This window comes from Ambystoma mexicanum, chromosome 13 (assembly GCF_040938575.1).
Source record: "Ambystoma mexicanum isolate Mex_15411 chromosome 13, UKY_AmexF1_1, whole genome shotgun sequence".
Classification (NCBI taxonomy): domain Eukaryota; kingdom Metazoa; phylum Chordata; class Amphibia; order Caudata; family Ambystomatidae; genus Ambystoma; species Ambystoma mexicanum.
Window position 1 is genome coordinate 702,694,614 of NC_090938.1, and position 22,452 is coordinate 702,717,065.

General features: G+C 49.9%; 1 non-coding gene across 1 annotated transcript; it reads right to left on the reverse strand.

Annotated features, from left to right (window-relative positions):
* Window positions 1-11,819: 11,819 nt before the first annotated feature.
* Window positions 11,820-11,929, reverse strand: TRNAL-CAA (transfer RNA leucine (anticodon CAA)). The gene is made up of 2 exons: window positions 11,892-11,929; window positions 11,820-11,865 (listed from the first exon to the last, which is right to left on the reverse strand). It is a non-coding gene; the product is annotated as a tRNA-Leu (tRNA).
* Window positions 11,930-22,452: the final 10,523 nt, after the last annotated feature.

Below are 22,452 nucleotides of genomic sequence, written 5' to 3' on the forward strand. Positions count from 1 at the left end.
GTAGTCTCTGCAGGTATTCCAAGGCTAAGCAGGGTCCTGTCCGTGGACTGTGGAAAGGTGCAAAACGCAGAGTCGTGCTCCCGAAGAATCTCAAGGCTATGACGTGGCTGTCAGTATGGACCAATCTGCCATTAACAGCATGCTCAGTCCGGATCACAGATGGGAAAACGCCCTCTCTACTGGACCAATCTGCCATTAACTGCCTCTTCCTGTAGGAGTTCGCAGGCATGCCATGGCTCCCAGTGTCAGGCAAATCTGCCGTTAACTGCCTGCCTTGTATTATCTCAAAGCCGAGCCAGAGCTCTATGTACTGGGTCTCTCTGCCCACAACAGCCTTGTCTGTATTATCTGAGAGCCAGGCTAAAGCTCTCTGTATTGGGCCGAGCTGCCAATAACAGCCTGCTCCTGTAAGAGTGCCCAGCCAGGCCGTGTCTCAGAATCTATGGGGTTACTTTTGGTGACTATACAAGCCTCTCCCTCCGACTCCTCACCTGGTGTTTATGAGGAGTCGTCAGAGGACGCAATCTACTTCTGTCCCCTCTGAGGTGCTGTCTTCTTCTTTCCCTTCTTTTGGAAGAGGTAAGGGCGGGCTCCCCCAGCGGCCACTTTGACTAATATGCAAATAGCCTGGCAGTGGGGGCTCCGGGGAGCCAACCCCACTCCAGGGAAAAGCCGACAGGCAGAAATACCCTGGTATCCTTAGCTAGTGCAGGTAGGTTTGGTTTGGTAACAGGATGGCTGCTAAAGCAGTTGTTCCACCTGTCGGGTGATGGATGAGTAGAGTATTCAAGCAGATAGACCACCGGAGAAAGACTTCAACCTGAATGGCCAGTCACAGGTAAGAGGAATGGACTATAGGGTCCAGAATGCAGAGCAGGGATGCTTACTGAAGAGCGGGGTAACGTCCTACGAAAGGAATGAAAACGGACTGGAACCTCGCTGTTATTACAAGGTAAGCGGGAAATGGGAGAGTCCCCAGAGACTGGGTGAACAACAGGAGACCGCCACAGACAAGAGAGCATGCAGTGGCCGAGCGGCCGGGCAAAGAGAAGGTAGACAGGAGATGAGCGCGGAGCGCGCAGCACAAAGGTGGAAAGAAAGAGCAAGAGGGAGCCGTTAGAGCAACGGAACCCAGAGCAGCCAGAAAGCCGAATGAAAGCGGGAAACTAGCGTCTCACCTTACAGTTGAGCAGGGTTGCAACGCACTGATGCAATCCCCTGACTTCGGGATATACGTGGCGGTGGCCCTGTTGGTGAGCTACTAGACCGCTAAGACATGTTCCAACAGTTAAGTGTCAGGACCGTCATAGCGTCCTACAGCGATCCCAGACCTTCCAGGACCGATTCAAGACACTGTGGCTATCGGCGTTAACTCAGTCTTCCGTTAACTGTCTGCCTTGTATTGGTTCACAGCCGAGCCAGAGCTCTCTATACTGGGCCTGTTTGCCACCAAGAGCCTGATCTGTGTTATCTCACAGCCAGGCTATAGTTGTGTATATTGCACCAACCTGGCATTAACAGCTTGCTGCTGTAAGAGCTCACTGACAGGACATAGTTCCCTGTGTTGGCCTATCCAGGCCCTGCTGAAGATGTTTGGTTGCCCATTTCAACATGATGGTTGGTGGCCCCCTGCTGAGAGCGAAAACAGTCTGGGGCACTCTTGGGGTGCATACATTACAATGGCGAAAAGGGAAGGTTACTAGCCGCTGATTATCAGGAGACAGCCATCCAGCAGGGATACTAAACATGAATTGCCCACTGAAGAGCAAAAAACCCTTCTTTGTCAGCAAGGGGCTGATGTGGAGGAACAAGTGTTTGGAGACAATGAGGTGATAACACGTCTGTAAATCCTGCAAACATGGGGGAAGTTGCTGCCCCCCATACCCCTGCCCAAGACTTGAGGCCACTTTAATTTGCAAAGATTGAAAGGGCCTGACGGCGTCCCTGGGCTTATCTGCAAGTAAAAGCCTGCTACAATAAGGGCTCACCGCCAGGACAAAGCTCTCTGTATTGCTCCAGTCTGCTATTAACACAGCTGCTCCTGAATGAGATCGCAGGCAGACCATGGGGCTCTTTTTGTACCCACTCTTAGCCTGTTTCTCGGGGTCCTGGATTTCTAATATCTGTGAATGGCATAGGGGGTAGATTATGGTCAGTACATGTCTTAATGATGCAAACGAGTGTGTGCTTGGCTGTGCACAGGCACACACGCACAGATACAGACACACACGGTATACTTAATCCATAGAGACTTACTTCAGAGACACATGTAGGAAGAGGAAGCTAGCTGCACACATAGTAAAGATGTGTAGAAATACATAAACTTACACAGAAAGATACCAATAACATAACCATATTAAGGGAAGCGCCACAAATATCTGCAGACATGGACAAACACAGAGACATAGCGGCTGCGTAAAGATGCACGTACATAGAGTGCAGGCATACAGGCAGCACACATAAACATGCAAGCACACATTGCTCTCTCCCTTCACAGGCTGTCCAGTTAGGAATGGTGTGCTGAGAAAAGGGTGACCAGCTGACATTGCAACCAGCAGCCTGGCTAGCTCAGTCGGTAGAGCATGAGACTCTTAATCTCAGGGTCGTGGGTTCGAGCCCCACGTTGGGCGCGGCATTCTTTTACTGATATTTTTCACATTTTATTTTACACACCTAGGTCACCTGCAAAAGAAACTCAAGTTAAGTCCTCTCGCAGATCTCTCTCCTACAGTACTCTATGGCCCAATGAATACATCTCAGCTCCAGTCCTTCACGCGCAACTAGTGGGATTTACCACCAATCAGTGGCCAGGGTTCAGCCCGCCTCCTATGATGTGTTTCCCGAAGACAACAGCCCAGCTCTCCCCATCCTCCGTGCGCACCCCTACAAGTTAGAGCGATCTGTCAGGATTGGCAAGTTTAAGGACCGTCTATATACCGTGGCGCGAATCACCCCGATCCGAAAGCGGCTGGAAAAAAAAAGGTTGTGTCAGAAGTGGGATTTGAACCCACGCCTCCAATTGGGGACCTGAACACCCAGCTGGGGAAAAGAATCAGCTCTTGCGTCTGGCGCCTTAGACCGCTCGGCCATCCTGACAACTGGAAGGTGCAGCAGGGTAAAGAGTACAGGCTCTGGAGCTGCAGGAGAAACAACGGCGTATCAGCGTGTAACGGGAACCCGAGAAGCAGCATTCAGCTTTAATCATCTGCAATGGAATATCACACACTATGCAACATCACTCTCGTGTTCTGCATTGCAGATAAGCAAGGGCATGTTCCACAACAGGCATCAGGTACGGACTACATCAGAACACGCTTAACATGGATTCCAGAACAGACACCAGCAGTGGCATACATTGGGACAAACACCAGCTGGGGAACATTCAGTCTCGGACATCAAGGATGGAATTTTGCAAAACAGCCACCAACTCGGCATCTTTCATCACCTACTGAATATTCAAGGGCAGCCATCAATACATTAATATTCTGGGGCACACATCAACAGTTGGGGTTCCTAGAACAGCTCTTGGCAAAGCAGCATTTTAGAACAAATATCAGCAATGCCCCCTCCTAGATCGCTCGTTAGTAGTGGGGTAGTCCAGAACAGACACTTTTCTGGAATATTTTAGGGCGGACACCCACAGAGGGCGCTACGAAAGCATTCAGCAGTAATTAAACACCAAACAAATGTAATCAGCACCCAGTTATTACAGGCAGGTATGGCCAATGAGAGAAACCTCAATGGCCATTAGGAACAGAATATTCCAGAACAGGTATTGTGAATCGCATACCGTGATCTTGAAGGGGTAAAAACAGACTACCCTTTAGACAGCAGTTTTGTTGTTGACAAAACAGAAGGCATACTGTGGATAGGCAGGGTGACAGGGGAAGACAAGTTAAAAGGTTAAATACAGTATAAAGAGGGGGACATTAATAAAAGGATTGATTTAAATTTGGAAAAGTAAAGGGAATGGCAGAGTATGGGGAGTGGATAAGGGGAGGGGAACCCCACATTTGCACAAAAAAGTTGTCAGCAAATGGGCCAATTTTCTCATTTTAGGGAGTTGGAGAAGACCTAAAAACCACCAAAGTCTTAAGCAAGGCTGTGGACAGCCATCATATCTGGGTGATGTCACAACAGCCATTCGAGTTAGACGATTGTAGTTCAGACTTTAGCATAGGAACTTTTTAGAACAAAGATCAGCACTAGATCTTCGCCAGTGACATCAGCAATAAAAACGTTTACAACTTTGGTAGATCTGAACTTCGGTGACATACTGCGGTGGACTGTAAAGGACCTGCAAAAGATGGTTAAACTAGAGGACTGTCGCAGAGGTGGGGTTTGAGAGCCCTAATGCAGCCCAGCCCAGCGCCATGCACTAGAGTGCGGATGCCTTTGGGAAGGAAGAGATAGGGTGCATGTAGTCTCTGCAGGTATTCCAAGGCTAAGCAGGGTCGTGTCCGTGGACTGTGGAAAGGTGCAAAACGCAGAGTCGTGCTCCCGAAGAATCTCAAGGCTATGACGTGGCTGTCAGTATGGACCAATCTGCCATTAACAGCATGCTCAGTCCGGATCACAGATGGGAAAGCGCCCTCTCTACTGGACCAATCTGCCATTAACTGCCTCTTCCTGTAGGAGTTCGCAGGCATGCCATGGCTCCCAGTGTCAGGCAAATCTGCCGTTAACTGCCTGCCTTGTATTATCTCAAAGCCGAGCCAGAGCTCTCTGTACTGGGTCTCTCTGCCCACAACAGCCTTGTCTGTATTATCTGAGAGCCAGGCTAAAGCTCTCTGTATTGGGCCGAGCTGCCAATAACAGCCTGCTCCTGTAAGAGTGCCCAGCCAGGCCGTGTCTCAGAATCTATGGGGTTACTTTTGGTGACTATACAAGTCTCTCCCTCCGACTCCTCACCTGGTGTTTATGAGGAGTCGTCAGAGGACGCAATCTACTTCTGTCCCCTCTGAGGTGCTGTCTTCTTCTTTCCCTTCTTTTGGAAGAGGTAAGGGCGGGCTCCCCCAGCGGCCACTTTGACTAATATGCAAATAGCCTGGCAGTGGGGGCTCCGGGGAGCCAACCCCACTCCAGGGAAAAGCCGACAGGCAGAAATACCCTGGTATCCTTAGCTAGTGCAGGTAGGTTTGGTTTGGTAACAGGATGGCTGCTAAAGCAGTTGTTCCACCTGTCGGGTGATGGATGAGTAGAGTATTCGAGCAGATAGACCACCGGAGAAAGACTTCAACCTGAATGGCCAGTCACAGGTAAGAGGAATGGACTATAGGGTCCAGAATGCACAGCAGGGATGCTTACTGAAGAGCGGGGCAACGTCCTAGGAAAGGAATGAAAACGGACTGGAACCTCGCTGTTATTACAAGGTAAGCGGGAAATGGAAGAGTCCCCAGAGACTGGGTGAACAACAGGAGACTGCCACAGACAAGAGAGCATGCAGTGGCCGAGCGGCCGGGCAAAGGGAAGGTAGACAGGAGAAGAGCGCGGAGCGCGCAGCACAAAGGTGGAAAGAAAGAGCAAGAGGGAGCCGTTAGAGCAACGGAACCCAGAGCGGCCAGAAAGCCGAATGAAAGCGGGAAACTAGCGTCTCACCTTACAGTTGAGCAGGGTTGCAACGCACTGATGCAATCCCCTGACTTCGGGATATACATGGCGGTGGCCCTGTTGGTGAGCTACTAGACCGCTAAGACATGTTCCAACAGTTACGTGCCAGGACCGTCTTAGCGTCCTACAGCGATCCCAGACCTTCCAGGACCGATTCAAGACACTGTGGCTATCGGCGTTAACTCAGTCTTCCGTTAACTGCCTGCCTTGTATTAGCTCACAGCCGAGCCAGAGCTCTCTATACTGGGCCTGTTTGCCACCAAGAGCCTGATCTGTGTTATCTCACAGCCAGGCTATAGTTCTGTATATTGCACCAACCTGGCATTAACAGCTTGCTGCTGTAAGAGCTCACTGACAGGACATAGTTCCCTGTGTTGGCCTATCCAGGCCCTGCTGAAGATGTTTGGTTGCCCATTTCAACATGATGGTTGGTGGCCCCCTGCTGAGAGCGAAAACAGTCTGGGGCACTCCTGGGGTGCATACATTACAATGGCGAAAAGGGTAAGGTTACTAGCCGCTGATTATCAGGAGACAGCCATCCAGCAGGGATACTAAACATGAATTGCCCACTGAAGAGCAAAAAACCCTTCTTTGTCAGCAAGGGGCTGATGTGGAGGAACAAGTGTTTGGAGACAATGAGGTGATAACACGTCTGTAAATCCTGCAAACATGGGGGAAGTTGCTGCCCCCCATACCCCTGCCCAAGACTTGAGGCCACTTTAATTTGCAAAGATTGAAAGGGCCTGACGGCGTCCCTGGGCTTATCTGCAAGTAAAAGCCTGCTACAATAAGGGCTCACCGCCAGGACAAAGCTCTCTGTATTGCTCCAGTCTGCTATTAACACAGCTGCTCCTGAATGAGATCGCAGGCAGACCATGGGGCTCTTTTTGTACCCACTCTTAGCCTGTATCTCGGGGTCCTGGATTTCTAATATCTGTGAATGGCATAGGGGGTAGATTATGGTCAGTACATGTCTTAATGATGCAAACGAGTGTGTGCTTGGCTGTGCACAGGCACACACGCACAGATACAGACACACACGGTATACTTAATCCATAGAGACTTACTTCAGAGACACATGTAGGAAGAGGAAGCTAGCTGCACACATAGTAAAGATGTGTAGACATACATAAACTTACACAGAAAGATACCAATAACATAACCATATTAAGGGAAGCGCCACAAATATCTGCAGACATGGACAAACACAGAGACATAGCGGCTGCGTAAAGATGCACGTACATAGAGTGCAGGCATACAGGCAGCACACATAAACATGCAAGCACACATTGCTCTCTCCCTTCACAGGCTGTCCAGTTAGGAATGGTGTGCTGAGAAAAGGGTGACCAGCTGACATTGCAACCAGCAGCCTGGCTAGCTCAGTCGGTAGAGCATGAGACTCTTAATCTCAGGGTCGTGGGTTCGAGCCCCACGTTGGGCGCGGCATTCTTTTACTGATATTTTTCACATTTTATTTTACACACCTAGGTCACCTGCAAAAGAAACTCAAGTTAAGTCCTCTCGCAGATCTCTCTCCTACAGTACTCTATGGCCCAATGAATACATCTCAGCTCCAGTCCTTCACGCGCAACTAGTGGGATTTACCACCAATCAGTGGCCAGGGTTCAGCCCGCCTCCTATGATGTGTTTCCCGAAGACAACAGCCCAGCTCTCCCCATCCTCCGTGCGCACCCCTACAAGTTAGAGCGATCTGTCAGGATTGGCAAGTTTAAGGACCGTCTATATACCGTGGCGCGAATCACCCCGATCCGAAAGCGGCTGGAAAAAAAAAGGTTGTGTCAGAAGTGGGATTTGAACCCACGCCTCCAATTGGGGACCTGAACACCCAGCTGGGGAAAAGAATCAGCTCTTGCGTCTGGCGCCTTAGACCGCTCGGCCATCCTGACAACTGGAAGGTGCAGCAGGGTAAAGAGTACAGGCTCTGGAGCTGCAGGAGAAACAACGGCGTATCAGCGTGTAACGGGAACCCGAGAAGCAGCATTCAGCTTTAATCATCTGCAATGGAATATCACACACTATGCAACATCACTCTCGTGTTCTGCATTGCAGATAAGCAAGGGCATGTTCCACAACAGGCATCAGGTACGGACTACATCAGAACACGCTTAACATGGATTCCAGAACAGACACCAGCAGTGGCATACATTGGGACAAACACCAGCTGGGGAACATTCAGTCTCGGACATCAAGGATGGAATTTTGCAAAACAGCCACCAACTCGGCATCTTTCATCACCTACTGAATATTCAAGGGCAGCCATCAATACATTAATATTCTGGGGCACACATCAACAGTTGGGGTTCCTAGAACAGCTCTTGGCAAAGCAGCATTTTAGAACAAATATCAGCAATGCCCCCTCCTAGATCGCTCGTTAGTAGTGGGGTAGTCCAGAACAGACACTTTTCTGGAATATTTTAGGGCGGACACCCACAGAGGGCGCTACGAAAGCATTCAGCAGTAATTAAACACCAAACAAATGTAATCAGCACCCAGTTATTACAGGCAGGTATGGCCAATGAGAGAAACCTCAATGGCCATTAGGAACAGAATATTCCAGAACAGGTATTGTGAATCGCATACCGTGATCTTGAAGGGGTAAAAACAGACTACCCTTTAGACAGCAGTTTTGTTGTTGACAAAACAGAAGGCATACTGTGGATAGGCAGGGTGACAGGGGAAGACAAGTTAAAAGGTTAAATACAGTATAAAGAGGGGGACATTAATAAAAGGATTGATTTAAATTTGGAAAAGTAAAGGGAATGGCAGAGTATGGGGAGTGGATAAGGGGAGGGGAACCCCACATTTGCACAAAAAAGTTGTCAGCAAATGGGCCAATTTTCTCATTTTAGGGAGTTGGAGAAGACCTAAAAACCACCAAAGTCTTAAGCAAGGCTGTGGACAGCCATCATATCTGGGTGATGTCACAACAGCCATTCGAGTTAGACGATTGTAGTTCAGACTTTAGCATAGGAACTTTTTAGAACAAAGATCAGCACTAGATCTTCGCCAGTGACATCAGCAATAAAAACGTTTACAACTTTGGTAGATCTGAACTTCGGTGACATACTGCGGTGGACTGTAAAGGACCTGCAAAAGATGGTTAAACTAGAGGACTGTCGCAGAGGTGGGGTTTGAGAGCCCTAATGCAGCCCAGCCCAGCGCCATGCACTAGAGTGCGGATGCCTTTGGGAAGGAAGAGATAGGGTGCATGTAGTCTCTGCAGGTATTCCAAGGCTAAGCAGGGTCGTGTCCGTGGACTGTGGAAAGGTGCAAAACGCAGAGTCGTGCTCCCGAAGAATCTCAAGGCTATGACGTGGCTGTCAGTATGGACCAATCTGCCATTAACACCATGCTCAGTCCGGATCACAGATGGGAAAGCGCCCTCTCTACTGGACCAATCTGCCATTAACTGCCTCTTCCTGTAGGAGTTCGCAGGCATGCCATGGCTCCCAGTGTCAGGCAAATCTGCCGTTAACTGCCTGCCTTGTATTATCTCAAAGCCGAGCCAGAGCTCTATGTACTGGGTCTCTCTGCCCACAACAGCCTTGTCTGTATTATCTGAGAGCCAGGCTAAAGCTCTCTGTATTGGGCCGAGCTGCCAATAACAGCCTGCTCCTGTAAGAGTGCCCAGCCAGGCCGTGTCTCAGAATCTATGGGGTTACTTTTGGTGACTATACAAGTCTCTCCCTCCGACTCCTCACCTGGTGTTTATGAGGAGTCGTCAGAGGACGCAATCTACTTCTGTCCCCTCTGAGGTGCTGTCTTCTTCTTTCCCTTCTTTTGGAAGAGGTAAGGGCGGGCTCCCCCAGCGGCCACTTTGACTAATATGCAAATAGCCTGGCAGTGGGGGCTCCGGGGAGCCAACCCCACTCCAGGGAAAAGCCGACAGGCAGAAATACCCTGGTATCCTTAGCTAGTGCAGGTAGGTTTGGTTTGGTAACAGGATGGCTGCTAAAGCAGTTGTTCCACCTGTCGGGTGATGGATGAGTAGAGTATTCGAGCAGATAGACCACCGGAGAAAGACTTCAACCTGAATGGCCAGTCACAGGTAAGAGGAATGGGCTATAGGGTCCAGAATGCACAGCAGGGATGCTTACTGAAGAGCGGGGCAACGTCCTAGGAAAGGAATGAAAACGGACTGGAACCTCGCTGTTATTACAAGGTAAGCGGGAAATGGGAGAGTCCCCAGAGACTGGGTGAACAACAGGAGACTGCCACAGACAAGAGAGCATGCAGTGGCCGAGCGGCCGGGCAAAGACAAGGTAGACAGGAGATGAGCGCGGAGCGCGCAGCACAAAGGTGGAAAGAAAGAGCAAGAGGGAGCCGTTAGAGCAACGGAACCCAGAGCGGCCAGAAAGCCGAATGAAAGCGGGAAACTAGCGTCTCACCTTACAGTTGAGCAGGGTTGCAACGCACTGATGCAATCACCTGACTTCGGGATATACATGGCGGTGGCCCTGTTGGTGAGCTACTAGACCGCTAAGACATGTTCCAACAGTTAAGTGTCAGGACCGTCATAGCGTCCTACAGCGATCCCAGACCTTCCAGGACCGATTCAAGACACTGTGGCTATCGGCGTTAACTCAGTCTTCCGTTAACTGTCTGCCTTGTATTGGTTCACAGCCGAGCCAGAGCTCTCTATACTGGGCCTGTTTGCCACCAAGAGCCTGATCTGTGTTATCTCACAGCCAGGCTATAGTTCTGTATATTGCACCAACCTGGCATTAACAGCTTGCTGCTGTAAGAGCTCACTGACAGGACATAGTTCCCTGTGTTGGCCTATCCAGGCCCTGCTGAAGATGTTTGGTTGCCCATTTCAACATGATGGTTGGTGGCCCCCTGCTGAGAGCGAAAACAGTCTGGGGCACTCCTGGGGTGCATACATTACAATGGCGAAAAGGGAAGGTTACTAGCCGCTGATTATCAGGAGACAGCTATCCAGCAGGGATACTAAACATGAATTGCCCACTGAAGAGCAAAAAACCCTTCTTTGTCAGCAAGGGGCTGATGTGGAGGAACAAGTGTTTGGAGACAATGAGGTGATAACACGTCTGTAAATCCTGCAAACATGGGGGAAGTTGCTGCCCCCCATACCCCCGCCCAAGACTTGAGGCCACTTTAATTTGCAAAGATTGAAAGGGCCTGACGGCGTCCCTGGGCTTATCTGCAAGTAAAAGCCTGCTACAATAAGGGCTCACCGCCAGGACAAAGCTCTCTGTATTGCTCCAGTCTGCTATTAACACAGCTGCTCCTGAATGAGATCGCAGGCAGACCATGGGGCTCTTTTTGTACCCACTCTTAGCCTGTATCTCGGGGTCCTGGATTTCTAATATCTGTGAATGGCATAGGGGGTAGATTATGGTCAGTACATGTCTTAATGATGCAAACGAGTGTGTGCTTGGCTGTGCACAGGCACACACGCACAGATACAGACACACACGGTATACTTAATCCATAGAGACTTACTTCAGAGACACATGTAGGAAGAGGAAGCTAGCTGCACACATGTGTAGACATACATAAACTTACACAGAAAGATACCAATAACATAACCATATTAAGGGAAGCGCCACAAATATCTGCAGACATGGACAAACACAGAGACATAGCGGCTGCGTAAAGATGCACGTACATAGAGTGCAGGCATACAGGCAGCACACATAAACATGCAAGCACACGTTGCTCTCTCCCTTCACAGGCTGTCCAGTTAGGAATGGTGTGCTGAGAAAAGGGTGACCAGCTGACATTGCAACCAGCAGCCCGGCTAGCTCAGTCGGTAGAGCATGAGACTCTTAATCTCAGGGTCGTGGGTTCGAGCCCCACGTTGGGCGCGGCATTCTTTTACTGATATTTTTCACATTTTATTTTACACACCTAGGTCACCTGCAAAAGAAACTCAAGTTAAGTCCTCTCGCAGATCTCTCTCCTACAGTACTCTATGGCCCAATGAATACATCTCAGCTCCAGTCCTTCACGCGCAACTAGTGGGATTTACCACCAATCAGTGGCCAGGGTTCAGCCCGCCTCCTATGATGTGTTTCCCGAAGACAACAGCCCAGCTCTCCCCATCCTCCGTGCGCACCCCTACAAGTTAGAGCGATCTGTCAGGATTGGCAAGTTTAAGGACCGTCTATATACCATGGCGCGAATCACCCCGATCCGAAAGCGGCTGGAAAAAAAAAAGGTTGTGTCAGAAGTGGGATTTGAACCCACGCCTCCAATTGGAGACCAGAACACCCAGCTGGGGAAGAGAATCAGCTCTTGAGTCTGGCGCCTTAGACCGCTCGGCCATCCTGACAACTGAAAAGGGCAGCAGGGTAAAGAGTACAGGCTCTGGAGATGCAGGAGAAACAACGGCGTATCAGCGTGTAACGGGAACCCGAGAAGCAGCATTCAGCTTTAATCATCTGCAATGGAATATCACACACTATGCAACATCACTCTCGTGTTCTGCATTGCAGATAAGCAAGGGCATGTTCCACAACAGGCATCAGGTACGGACTACATCAGAACACGCTTAACATGGATTCCAGAACAGACACCAGCAGTGGCATACATTGGGACAAACACCAGCTGGGGAACATTCAGTGTCGGACATCAAGGATGGAATTTTGCAAAACAGCCACCAACTCGGCATCTTTCATCACCTACTGAATATTCAAGGGCAGCCATCAATACATTAATATTCTGGGGCACACATCAACAGTTGGGGTTCCTAGAACAGCTCTTGGCAAACCAGCATTTTAGAACAAATATCAGCAATGCCCCCTCCTAGATCGCTCGTTAGTAGTGGGGTAGTCCAGAACAGACACTTTTCTGGAATATTTTAGGACGGACACCCACAGAGGGCGCTACGAAAGCATTCAGCAGTAATTAAACACTAAACAAATGTAATCAGCACCCAGTTATTACAGGCAGGTATGGCCAATGAGAGAAACCTCAATGGCCATTAGGAACAGAATATTCCAGAACAGGTATTGTGAATCGCATACCGTGATCTTGAAGGGGTAAAAACAGACTACCCTTTAGACAGCAGTTTTGTTGTTGACAAAACAGAAGGCATGCTGTGGATAGGCAGGGTGACAGGGGAAGACAAGTTAAAAGGTTAAATACAGTATAAAGAGGGGGACATTAATAAAAGGATTGATTTAAATTTGGAAAAGTAAAGGGAATGGCAGAGTATGGGGAGTGGATAAGGGTAGGGGAACCCCACATTTGCACAAAAAAGTTGTCAGCAAATGGGCCAATTTTCTCATTTTAGGGAGTTGGAGAAGACCTAAAAACCACCAAAGTCTTAAGCAAGGCTGTGGACAGCCATCATATCTGGGTGATGTCACAACAGCCATTCGAGTTAGACGATTGTAGTTCAGACTTTAGCATAGGAACTTTTTAGAACAAAGATCAGCACTAGATATTCGCTAGTGACATCAGCAATAAAAACGTTTACAACTTTGGTAGATCTGAACTTCGGTGACATACTGCGGTGGACTGTAAAGGACCTGCAAAAGATGGTTAAACTAGAGGACTGTCGCAGAGGTGGGGTCTGAGAGCCCTAATGCAGCCCAGCCCAGCGCCATGCACTAGAGTGCGGATGCCTTTGGGCAGGAAGAGATAGGGTGCATGTAGTCTCTGCAGGTATTCCAAGGCTAAGCAGGGTCCTGTCCGTGGACTGTGGAAAGGTGCAAAACGCAGAGTCGTGCTCCCGAAGAATCTCAAGGCTATGACGTGGCTGTCAGTATGGACCAATCTGCCATTAACAGCATGCTCAGTCCGGATCACAGATGGGAAAGCGCCCTCTCTACTGGACCAATCTGCCATTAACTGCCTCTTCCTGTAGGAGTTCGCAGGCATGCCATGGCTCCCAGTGTCAGGCAAATCTGCCGTTAACTGCCTGCCTTGTATTATCTCAAAGCCGAGCCAGAGCTCTATGTACTGGGTCTGTCTGCCCACAACAGCCTTGTCTGTATTATCTGAGAGCCAGGCTAAAGCTCTCTGTATTGGGCCGAGCTGCCAATAACAGCCTGCTCCTGTAAGAGTGCCCAGCCAGGCCGTGTCTCAGAATCTATGGGGTTACTTTTGGTGACTATACAAGCCTCTCCCTCCGACTCCTCACCTGGTGTTTATGAGGAGTCGTCAGAGGACGCAATCTACTTCTGTCCCCTCTGAGGTGCTGTCTTCTTCTTTCCCTTCTTTTGGAAGAGGTAAGGGCGGGCTCCCCCAGCAGCCACTTTGACTAATATGCAAATAGCCTGGCAGTGGGGGCTCCGGGGAGCCAACCCCACTCCAGGGAAAAGCCGACAGGCAGAAATACCCTGGTATCCTTAGCTAGTGCAGGTAGGTTTGGTTTGGTAACAGGATGGCCGCTAAAGCAGTTGTTCCACCTGTCGGGTGATGGATGAGTAGAGTATTCGAGCAGATAGACCACCGGAGAAAGACTTCAACCTGAATGGCCAGTCACAGGTAAGAGGAATGGACTATAGGGTCCAGAATGCACAGCAGGGATGCTTACTGAAGAGCGGGGTAACGTCCTAGGAAAGAAATGAAAACGGACTGGAACCTCGCTGTTATTACAAGGTAAGCGGGAAATGGGAGAGTCCCCAGAGACTGGGTGAACAACAGGAGACTGCCACAGACAAGAGAGCGTGCAGTGGCCGAGCGGCCGGGCAAAGAGAAGGTAGACAGGAGATGAGCGCGGAGCGCGCAGCACAAAGGTGGAAAGAAAGAGCAAGAGGGAGCCGTTAGAGCAACGGAACCCAGAGCGGCCAGAAAGCCGAATGAAAGCGGGAAACTAGCGTCTCACCTTACAGTTGAGCAGGGTTGCAACGCACTGATGCAATCCCCTGACTTCGGGATATACATGGCGGTGGCCCTGTTGGTGAGCTACTAGACCGCTAAGACATGTTCCAACAGTTAAGTGTCAGGACCGTCATAGCGTCCTACAGCGATCCCAGACCTTCCAGGACCGATTCAAGACACTGTGGCTATCGGCGTTAACTCAGTCTTCCGTTAACTGTCTGCCTTGTATTGGTTCACAGCCGAGCCAGAGCTCTCTATACTGGGCCTGTTTGCCACCAAGAGCCTGATCTGTGTTATCTCACAGCCAGGCTATAGTTGTGTATATTGCACCAACCTGGCATTAACAGCTTGCTGCTGTAAGAGCTCACTGACAGGACATAGTTCCCTGTGTTGGCCTATTGTTCTGACTTGAGTGTCGTGTAGACCGATGAGACCTCCGTCCCCAAGTGACGCACAGGGGAACTAAATAGAAACCCGCTGTACGACCTTTGAGACCACAGGTGAGAGATGTCTTCTCGGATCCACGGAGCCTCTAGGAACACCGATGCTGCTGTCAAGAGGGAATGAGGTTAAGCACCAGGCAAGCACAATACAATAAGGAAAACAAGTAACTAAAGTGTCTTACCTATCTGGTGTAATGGAGACCCAGGTGACCTAGTAGGGAGGTTCGAGGCTCATTAGATGCGGCGGTCCCTGGAATGGTAGAACCGCAGGTTCAGCGTGGATGAAGAGTAGCCACCTGTGGGAGTCAGGGCTGGACTTGAATCCCCAGTAGGGAAAAGGCGTAGAAGATCAGCAAGGTACCAAGGGATGATCCAAAGACAAGTCGAGGTGCAGTCCAAATATCCGGCAACAGGTAAAGAGTTCCAAGCAAAAGTACCAAGGGGTGTCCGAGGGAGTCCGTGATAGATTTCCGTGGTCAAGGTAAACAAGGAGCAAGTTGTAACGCCAAACAGTGTCCGAAGCCAGCTGAGAAGCAATGAGCGTTCTGTCTCTCAGTACTTTATACTGATCGCCCCTGGGTCACGTGACTTCTCTGGATCATGTGACGTCCACCAAGATCACATGGGGAACGCCGTAGTGTATCACGTGACTGGCGTGAGGACGTGAGGCCGCCCTTTCTGCTATACGTTCTCCAAGGCAGTTGCCAATGCAGAAAGGGTTGCAATCGAGCCCGTACACTGGTACGGAGTTTTCGGTTCTGTGGGTTCACCGAATCACTTGAGCCTCGAAGCTTGGGAGGAGGTGTTGGGGGAATGTGGGCAGTGTTCTGATGTGTCGTGGCCTGGTGTGCAGAGGATCGCCTAACATAGCCCCCCCCCAACGGCCCACGACCCCGTGGGCAGGACGGATGATCCCTATGGAAGCGGGCAACCAACCGCGGGGCGTTCAAATCAGACGCGGAAACCCACGAACGCTCCTCCGGGCCGTAACCCGTCCAATCCACCAGATACTGGAGTCTACCCCTAAACCACCTAGAACCCAAAATGGCCGACACCTCAAAAACATCAGGAGAGGTCAAGGACACCGGCGCAACAGGGGTACGAAGACGGACTGAGTCGGGACAGGGTTTGAGGAGGGAGACATGAAACACAGGATGGATACGCCAAGAGCTGGGGAGTACTAAACGGAAAGCCACCGGATTAACAACCTGTGAGACCACATACGGACCGACAAAGCGAGGCAGCAACTTCCGGCAACCCACTAGTCGAAGATGCCGGGAAGATAACCAGACCCTAGAACCCACCACCAGAGGGGGAGCAGCACGACGCTTGCCATCCACACGGGCCTTCATGGAGGCCTTTGCTTCAGTGAGATGAACCACTGTACTTGCATGAATAGCCGAAAGATCCCTAAGACATGTCGTGGCCGCAGGATTAAAAGAACCAGAGGCATCAGGGACCGGCAAAACCTTGGGATGTTGACCATAGAGGGCGTAAAAAGGAGAATAACCAGTAGCTGAATGAGCCGCGTTGTTATACGCGAACTCCGCAAGCCGCAAAACGGCCAACCAAGAGGACTGATGTTGCAATATGAGGCAACGAAGGTATTGTTCCATCGATTGATTCGTCCTTTCGGTCTGGCCATCGGTCTCCGGATGATAGGCCGAAGAATACCTCGTATCGATGCCCAACAGTTTCGTCAAGGACCTCCAAAACCGAGAGGTGAACTGTGAACCTCGATCGGAAACAATGACCGAAGGGAGGCCGAATAACATAAACACATGTTCAAAAAACAAGTCCGCCAAGACAGGGGCCGAAGGGATACCCCTACAAGGAACAAAACGGGCCATTTTAGTGAACGTGTCCACCACTACCCAGACGGTGTCAAAGCCTTTGGACTTGGGGAGATCGGTAACGAAATCCATTGTTAACGTATGCCAGGGCCTGGGAGGTACCGGAAGTGGAAGCAACAATCCAACCGGTCGACCCCTTTGATGTTTAGCCTGAGCACATACCGCACAAGATCTGACATAACACTCTACATCGCGCTTCATAGAAGGCCACCAACACCAACGCTTGAGAAGATCTAAAGTGCGCTCTTGTCCGGGATGGGCATTAAAGGGAGCGTCATGAGACCACTCAAGGGCTAGGTTACGTGTATCAGGTGTAGGAAGAAACAGGCGTTCATGTACGAAAGGTAGACCATCAGAATATACAGGATCCCATTCTCGCAACTGGTCAGAATGATTGCTAGTCCAGGACCGGACCGAATCTAATAGTGACAATGAGGGTGTACAGAGACAAATCACATGGCTTTTACCGAGAACAGTGTCGGGGAATGTAGGCAACTGGACCCCACCCGGAGAACGTGACAAGGCATCCGCCTTCCCATGTGAAGTGCCAGGACGGTGCATGATATGGAAATCAAAGGCGGAAAAGAAAAGATGCCATCGGACCTGTCTGCTATTGATGCATTTCAAAGAAGCCAGATCCTGTAGGTTCCGATGATCGGAGTATACCGTGACGGGATGTCTAGCCCCCAGAAGATGATGACGCCAGACACGGAAAGCATCCATGACAGCCAAGAGTTCTTTCTCCGTGACGGTATAATGAGACTCAGTACTGGAAAACTTACGGGAATGATATGCAACTGGATGTAATTTGCCTGTATTTGGACATGTTTGTGATAATACCGCACCGAGGGCAAAGGAAGAGGCATCCGCCTCAACTATGAACGGAAGATCAGGATTAGGATGTTGGAGTACCGGTGCGGTAGTAAAGGCGGTTTTCAAAGCCTCAAAAGCCTCCTGCTGTTCTCTCTGCCATTGATAAGATACCTGAGGACTAGTCAGGGCCGTAAGCGGGGCTACAATTGTGGAAAAGGAAGAAATGAAACGTCTGTAAAAGTTGGCGAACCCTAAAAAAGCCTGCAAGGATTTGAGTGTACGAGGTACTGGCCAATCTAATACTGCTTTGACCTTAGATTCATTCATGGATAACGCCCCAGGGGTGATGTGAAAACCCAAAAACTCGACAGTTGTCTTATGGAACTGACATTTCTCAGGTTTGGCAAACAAGGAATGTTCTCTCAAACGGGTCAATATTTCTCGGACATGAATCACGTGTTCATCAAGGTCACGAGAAAAGATTAGGATATCGTCCAAGTACACAACCATATATACATCCAATATATCCCTGAATATGTCGTTCATGAATCGTTGGAAAGTGGCCGGGGCGTTACATAGGCCAAAGGGCATGACCAGATATTCGTACAAGCCATACCGAGTGCAGAAAGCGGTCTTCCACTCGTCTCCCTCGCGGACGCGTACTAAGTTGTATGCGCCGCGTAGGTCGAGCTTAGTGAAAACGGAAGCGTGTGTTAAATGGTCTAGAAGTGGAGTGATTAACGGGATGGGATACCTATCCTTTTTAGTGATAGCGTTAAGACGCCGATAATCTACACAAGGGCGTAAATCCCCCTCCTTCTTAGGTACAAAGAAGATAGGACTTGCCGCGGGTGAAGTGGAGGGGCGGATGTGTCCTAGTCGCAGGGCGTTCTGTACATAGTCTTTCAACGCCAGTTCCTCCGAAGGGGACAAAGAATAGATCCTGCCCGAAGGAATATTGGAATCGGGAAGCAGTTCGATTGGGCAGTCATATGGTCTGTGTGGAGGGAGTACCTCAGACGAGCCCCGGTCGAACACTGACTCGAATTCTCTGTATTCTGGCGGAATCCCAGATACCAACCCCCCAACAGTATGTGTATGCACACGCTCCGGATCGTCGACAGTCAGTGCGAGTTGGGCTAAGGCCCCCAAGGCCCGGGAAGGTGTGTCAGGGGCTTGATGGACCGGAAGACAATAATTCTGACAGATATCAGACTCAAAGACTACAGTACCTGACTGCCAATTGATCAACGGATTATGTTCATGTAACCATGGAATCCCTAGGATGATGCCGAATTGGGGTGTGGTGATCAAATCAAAACTCAGGGTTTCGGTGTGTACTTCTTGTATGGTTAACAAGAGGGGTGCGGTTTGCTGTTTGACAGGACCAGAAACCAGTGCAGAGCCGTCCACGGCTTGGACATGTTCCGGTCGTGTTTTCACCACTAAAGGTAGGTTGAGGGAATGGGCCAAATCAATATCTATGTAATTACCAGTGGCACCTGAATCAATAATGATATTGACTGCATGAAGAAGGCCTGTAGAGGGACATAGGGTAGCCTTTACAGAAATGGGTTGAACACGAGTAAAGGCAAGGGAGGTACCCGGAGAAGATGACGGAACACTCGACCTGTTCTCCGGTTCTAAGGTCGAGCCGTCCGAAAAACCTGACTCTTCCTGGGCCGTCGAGGACACTCTTTCACGAAATGTCCAGTGGTACCACAATAAAAGCATGCATTATCCACCCTTCTACGTTCTCTCTCAGATGTTGTAATAGGACTACGTAACCCTCCCACTTGCATAGGTTCTTCGGTACTGGAAGCAGGAGTGCCAACAAGAGTGGGAGAGGAAGTGGCCCCCAATTCAGCTCTACGCTCCGATCGTCGTGCATCTACCTGCAAGACCAGATCAACCAATTCCTGATACTGAGTAGGCATAGAAGGGATCACTGCTAGTGCATCTTTCATGGTGTTACTCAACCCCCTATAGAAAACCACCGCCCTCTTGTTTTCTGGCCATGATGTTTCCGCAACTAGCTGATTGAATCGGGTGATGTAATCTATCAGAGACCTTTTACCCTGAGTCAATTCCAACAACTCCAAATCCCTAGACTGTACCTTGTGTCGGGTATCGAATACTCGGGCCATTTCTAGGACCAGCAAATCAAAGTCGTAGAGAACTGGGCTGTTGTTCTCTAACAGGGGATTAGCCCAAGCGGCTGCTGTTCCGGCCAAATGGGAAAGGGCGAAGGCAGCTTTAGCAGTGGTGGTGGAAAAAGCCAAAGGTCTGCATAGGAAATGTAACTTGCACTGATTAATAAAGGTTCTGAACTTCTTGGGATCCCCTTGATAGCGTTCAGGAGCAGCTAGGGGGGAAGGGGTTGGAAGTATCATCGGAGTTGGGACTACAGGAGCAATAACAGGAGAGGGCGTAGTGGAGGAGCTGGCATCGCCAAACTCAGGGTCTGCAGGAAGGGAATGTTGAACACTTTGTATGGAATCTAACCTTTGATGGATCACAGCGTTTGCGGCGGCCATATCTGCCCTTAATATTGTAATTGCCTGAACCAAAGCAGCTATGGGTTCATCCGTGGATCCCTGCATCGTCTGACACGACTATACGGCTTCTCAGTCTGTTCTGACTTGAGTGTCGTGTAGACCGATGAGACCTCCGTCCCCAAGTGACGCACAGGGGAACTAAATAGAAACCCGCTGTACGACCTTTGAGACCACAGGTGAGAGATGTCTTCTCGGATCCACGGAGCCTCTAGGAACACCGATGCTGCTGTCAAGAGGGAATGAGGTTAAGCACCAGGCAAGCACAATACAATAAGGAAAACAAGTAACTAAAGTGTCTTACCTATCTGGTGTAATGGAGACCCAGGTGACCTAGTAGGGAGGTTCGAGGCTCATTAGATGCGGCGGTCCCTGGAATGGTAGAACCGCAGGTTCAGCGTGGATGAAGAGTAGCCACCTGTGGGAGTCAGGGCTGGACTTGAATCCCCAGTAGGGAAAAGGCGTAGAAGATCAGCAAGGTACCAAGGGATGATCCAAAGACAAGTCGAGGTGCAGTCCAAATATCCGGCAACAGGTAAAGAGTTCCAAGCAAAAGTACCAAGGGGTGTCCGAGGGAGTCCGTGATAGATTTCCGTGGTCAAGGTAAACAAGGAGCAAGTTGTAACGCCAAACAGTGTCCGAAGCCAGCTGAGAAGCAATGAGCGTTCTGTCTCTCAGTACTTTATACTGATCGCCCCTGGGTCACGTGACTTCTCTGGATCATGTGACGTCCACCAAGATCACATGGGGAACGCCGTAGTGTATCACGTGACTGGCGTGAGGACGTGAGGCCGCCCTTTCTGCTATACGTTCTCCAAGGCAGTTGCCAATGCAGAAAGGGTTGCAATCGAGCCCGTACACTGGTACGGAGTTTTCGGTTCTGTGGGTTCACCGAATCACTTGAGCCTCGAAGCTTGGGAGGAGGTGTTGGGGGAATGTGGGCAGTGTTCTGATGTGTCGTGGCCTGGTGTGCAGAGGATCGCCTAACACCTATCCAGGCCCTGCTGAAGATGTTTGGTTGCCCATTTCAACATGATGGTTGGTGGCCCCCTGCTGAGAGCGAAAACAGTCTGGGGCACTCCTGGGGTGCATACATTACAATGGCGAAAAGGGTAAGGTTACTAGCCGCTGATTATCAGGAGACAGCCATCCAGCAGGGATACTAAACATGAATTGCCCACTGAAGAGCAAAAAACCCTTCTTTGTCAGCAAGGGGCTGATGTGGAGGAACAAGTGTTTGGAGACAATGAGGTGATAACACGTCTGTAAATCCTGCAAACATGGGGGAAGTTGCTGCCCCCCATACCCCTGCCCAAGACTTGAGGCCACTTTAATTTGCAAAGATTGAAAGGGCCTGACGGCGTCCCTGGGCTTATCTGCAAGTAAAAGCCTGCTACAATAAGGGCTCACCGCCAGGACAAAGCTCTCTGTATTGCTCCAGTCTGCTATTAACACAGCTGCTCCTGAATGAGATCGCAGGCAGACCATGGGGCTCTTTTTGTACCCACTCTTAGCCTGTATCTCGGGGTCCTGGATTTCTAATATCTGTGAATGGCATAGGGGGTAGATTATGGTCAGTACATGTCTTAATGATGCAAACGAGTGTGTGCTTGGCTGTGCACAGGCACACACGCACAGATACAGACACACACGGTATACTTAATCCATAGAGACTTACTTCAGAGACACATGTAGGAAGAGGAAGCTAGCTGCACACATAGTTAAGATGTGTAGACATACATAAACTTACACAGAAAGATACCAATAACATAACCATATTAAGGGAAGCGCCACAAATATCTGCAGACATGGACAAACACAGAGACATAGCGGCTGCGTAAAGATGCACGTACATAGAGTGCAGGCATACAGGCAGCACACATAAACATGCAAGCACACATTGCTCTCTCCCTTCACAGGCTGTCCAGTTAGGAATTGTGTGCTGAGAAAAGGGTGACCAGCTGACATTGCAACCAGCAGCAATCGGTAGAGCATGAGACTCTTAATCTCAGGGTCGTGGGTTCGAGCCCCACGTTGGGCGCGGCATTCTTTTACTGATATTTTTCACATTTTATTTTACACACCTAGGTCACCTGCAAAAGAAACTCAAGTTAAGTCCTCTCGCAGATCTCTCTCCTACAGTACTCTATGGCCCAATGAATACATCTCAGCTCCAGTCCTTCACGCGCAACTAGTGGGATTTACCACCAATCAGTGGCCAGGGTTCAGCCCGCCTCCTATGATGTGTTTCCCGAAGACAACAGCCCAGCTCTCCCCATCCTCCGTGCGCACCCCTACAAGTTAGAGCGATCTGTCAGGATTGGCAAGTTTAAGGACCGTCTATATACCGTGGCGCGAATC